A 4,822-nucleotide genomic window follows, 5' to 3' on the forward strand; every position below is an offset into this window, starting at 1 on the left:
ATCTTCCTACCACGTCAGTGTCGACTGTTTTGCGAAAATAGTCAAGTTGCGAGCGTTCGATGGGTCCGAGTTAGTTGTGGTCACCTCTTAGGGGAACCAGTTTGTGGAGTAATTACTGGCGTACATCGAGGAGGTGATGCTTTGGGATCAGAGTATTGATATATGCGAGACTAGAGTTGTCTTAGATTTTTAGGATGTCTTTCAGGACATACCTGGGTTGCATCCTGTGAGAGAGGTTGAGATTTTTGTTGAGTTATAGCCGAGCACAACCCCGATATCCCGAGCACCCTATCGCATGGCAACTACTGAGATAAGGGAGCTACGGACCCAGTTGGATGAGTTGTTAGCTCAGAGCTTCATTCGTCAGAGTCATTCTCCGTGGGGAGCGCCGGTCCTCTTCGTAAAGAAGAATGATGGTAGTATGTGATTATGTATCGACTACCGTGAGTTGAACAAAGTCACTATCCATAATAGATATCCTTTACCTCGGATTGATGACTTGTCCGATCAGCTACAGGGAGCGTAGTATTTCTTGAAGATTAATCTTTGTTCTAGTTATCATCAGTTGCGGGTTCGGGAGATGGAAATTCCCTTGACCGTCTTTCTGACTCGATATGGGTCCTTCGAGTTTTTGGTCATGCCATTTGGGTTGACCAATGCACCCGTGGTATTCATGGATTTGATGAACCGGGTCTTCCATCCATACTTAGACCAATTCGTGATTGTATTTATCGATGATATTCTTATCAATTCGAGATCGGAGTTGGAGCATGAGCAGCATCTATGTTTGGCTTTGCAGACCTTGCGAGAGCATCAGCTATATGCTAAGTTTATTAAGTGTGAGTTTTGAATTTATGAGGTCAGATTTCTTGGCCATGTTGTCAGTAGAGAGGGCATAGCAGTGGACCCAGCTAAGGTTTTAGCAGTGCTTGATTGGGAACCATCAAAAATGGTTACCAAGATTCATAGCTTTTAGGGTTAGCTGGCTATTACAGGAAGTTCATTCAGGACTTCTCAAAGATCATAATGCCACTTACACATCTTACGAAGAAGGGTGCACAGTTTACTTAGAGCATGGAGTGCTAAAAGGCCTTTGATACTTTGAAGACTAAGTTGACTACGGCACCAGTTCTTACTATTCCGAGCAGTGACATGACATTTGTTGTATACACGGATGCGTCGTTAGCAGGTTTGGGAGGTGTTCTAATGCAGACTCACAAGGTAGTAGCATATATCTCATGATAGTTGAGGGTGCATGAGCAGAACTACTCCACTCATGATTTGGAGTTAGCAGCGGTAGTATTCATGCTGAAGGCGTGGAGACACTACTTGTATGGAGTTTAGTTCGAGCTATTCATAGACCACCAGAGTCTGAAGTACCTTTTCTCCCAGAAGGAACTTAATCAGAGACAGCAGCGATGAATTGAGTTCATCAAGGACTACGAGTTTGCGATTCAGTATCACCCGGGGAAGGCGAACAACGTAGCAGATGCTTTGAGTAGGAAGCATCGACATCAGGTTGCGGCTTTGAGGTGCTCGTTGTATCAAGATCTCATCAACCTTAGTCAGTTCGATTTTAGGCCAGAGATGGGTGGAAACAGTGCATACTTGGGAGCTTTATCAGTGCAGCTATCTTGGAGGGACAGAGTAGTCAGAGCTCAGTTAGAGGACTCTTGGATTCAAATACGGAAGGAGGAGATTTGCAAAGAGCCTAAGGATGATTGGACCATTGGAGCAGATGGAGGCCTTCGGATGAAGGGTTGATTAGTCATGCCAGCTAGTGTGGAGTTGAAGAGGGAGTTGTTTGATGAAGTACATCGTACCCCATATACAATGCATCCAGGAACCACTAAGATGTACAAGGACTTGAGGAGACACTTTTGGTGGAGTGATATACGAAGAGATATTGCAGATTATGTAGCTAAGTATTTTACCTGTCAGCAGGTGAAGGCAGAGTACCAGAGACTAGCAGGGACACTTCAACCTTTACCCATTCTAGAGTGGAAGTGGGCGGATATTTCCAAGGACTTCATTGTAGGGTTCCGAATTCGAAAAAGGGGAACGACTCAGTTTGGGTAATAGTGGATCGGTTGACGAAGTCGGCACATTTTATTCTAGTGAGGACCACTTATACCACTGAGACCTATGTGAGGATATTTATGCGAGAGATAGTTTAACTTCACGGAGTTTTAGATACGATTGTATCAGATCAAGGATTAGTTTTCACCTCGCACTTTTGGAGGAGTTTCCAAGATTCATTCGCAGGCAGATTATTGCATAGCAATGTATTCCACCCTCAGACAGACGGTCAGACAGAGAGAGTGAATCAGGTGTTGGAGGACATGTTGCAGGCTTGTATCATTGACTTTCAAGGTAGCTGGGAGGATAATATTCCATTGATAGAGTTTGCTTATAACAATAGTTATCAAGCAATGATTGGTATGGCTCCGTATGAGGTATTATACGGGAGGCCATGTAGATCCCCTATATGTTAGGCAGAGCCGAAGGATAGCTTGTTGCTTGGACCAGAGCTTGTGAGGTAGACTACTGAAAAAGTAGCATTGATTAGGGAGTGTATTCTAGCCGCTCAGAGTCGGCAGAAGAGCTACATAGATCATAGACGATAGCCTTTAGAGTTTTAGGTAGGAGATTATGTCATGCTAAAGGTATCGCCGATGAAGGGTGTGCAGCGATTTGGTAGACAGGGAAAGCTTGCCCCGGGATATATTGGCCCTTTTCAGATTATTGAGCGTATTAGAGTTGTGTCTTATAGACTAGATCTTCCAACATCAATGTCTAGTGTGCACGACATATTTCACGTTTCTATGATCAAGAAGCACTTGCATGATGAGGAGAGACAGCTGTAGGCATATAAAATTGCTTATAGGTCCCTTAGCACAGTTCGGCATAAACCAACGAACCAACGAGGCGACGAGATCGACGAATCGCACGCAAGCGACGAAATGCATCCATACGCGTTCAGAATCAAGCCAAGTGTCAAAGAATCAACGAGTCATCCAACCGGGAACAGACTCGGACGAATCACGATCGAATCAAGATCAGTTTCGGACTCGAACTCAGAAATGGATTTACTGCCAAATCAGGAATCAGACGAATCACGATCGAATCAAGATCAGTTTCGGACTCGAACTCAGAAGCAGATTTACTGCCAAATCAGGAATCCGACTTACTGCCAAATCAGGTCAACAAATCGAAACAGAACCGAATCACAGAAAGAACCGGAAACAACGGAAAACAACCAAACCCACCACCTAGAGGGGCTCGGCCGAAGCCGAGCCACCTTCAGGTGGCTCGGCAGCCGAGCCACCTCAGGGTGGCTCGGCCCAGAGCCGAGCCACCCTGAGGTGGCCGGCCCAGATTTGTGCCTAGGCACAGATCTGGGTGCCTATAAATAGACCAAGTGGTATTCATTTTCAAGGTTGGAATTTCAAGAGCCAAAACTCTGCCGGATTGAAGAGTGAACTCGGAGCTTTGAAGACTTGAAGACTTGCACATTCGGATCTGATCCTCGGCGAGCATCCACGTCAGAAAAGGCAGGATTTCGAGAGGAAGAAAGAACAGATCTGAGATCTACACGAGATCACACTCCAGATCTAAGCTTGGTCTTAGATCTCGAGATCCGAGCGATTATTCCCTTGGTGGACTAATCCCTCCCGGCTATTATTCCCTTCGTGGAATAATACCCGTATAATCGTGTAGATCCGACCGGATCTAGATCGCGCGGTGGTCCACGGATTAACCCCGGCGCAGGCAAAGAACCCACCAAAACGAGCGACCGCAAAACAGGAGCTCGTGATTTGTTCACAGAAGGAAAGTTGTAATTTTTACTTTTTTTCTTTGATTTAGTTGTAACCGGATCTATAAAAGACCGGATCTTTTGTAACTCAAAAAGTTGTAACTCAAGATGACAATTATCTCATTAATGAAGAAAGCAACGGTTTTTCCGGGAGAAAAGCTCGTTGGTTTGAAGCTGCTCGGGAAGCCCACGAAGCTCTCAACCCAACTGACGCCGAAGTTGCGTCAAATGAAGTTCCACCGACCTCCAATCAGGTCAACCCAACTCCCGCCAACGCCTCCACTGTTCAGGGCGTTGTGACTCTCTCAAAGAGAGCCCGCCAGAGGCGTCGTCAACGCCTTGCGCGGCAATTCGCTAAGGCGATGGAGTCTACGGACGGATTCCGCTACCACGCGGAGTTGAAGAACAGAAGAGGCAAACAGCCTCAACCACCAATGAATGGCGACTCTTCCAAGCCGCCAAAGAAAGAATGGGTCCGCGTCAAATGGAACCGTTCGACACTCGAGGAGCGCATTCGCAAGCGCCGCGCGATGTCAGCGCAGGCACGGGCTCAAGCTCAGGAAGCCCGTAGAAAGCTGCAAAAGGAGGCGGAGAAGAAGGCGACTCAGGCCAAAAAGCAACCAGTGCAGCCTTCTAAGGAAGGTCAAACTCCGGCGAGTCAACCAAAGTCGCCGTTAATCCCAATAACTTCTCCGGGAGATCATGCAGAGTCATCCCGCAAGAAGAAACCAATTTTGGAGCGCCTCGGTCCAGTTCCTGACGTGAGAGGCAAAGCTCCAATTCACGAGCGTTTGGGCCCGATGAAGAAGCCCAGAACGACTCAACATACTGGGGGTCGCCATCACCTCCAGCATGACAAAGAGCTCAAGGCAGCTGCGCGCACCAATTTGAGCATTGAAGTCCAAGAGCACGCTGAAAATTCACGCCCAAAAAGGAATGTTTTGAGGCGGGTAACCTTTGAAAGCCCAAAGAAGGCAAGTCACCCTCAGATGGAAACATTATCAT

Source organism: Asparagus officinalis, chromosome 9 (genome assembly GCF_001876935.1).
Source record: "Asparagus officinalis chromosome 9, Aspof.V1, whole genome shotgun sequence".
Taxonomy (NCBI): domain Eukaryota; kingdom Viridiplantae; phylum Streptophyta; class Magnoliopsida; order Asparagales; family Asparagaceae; genus Asparagus; species Asparagus officinalis.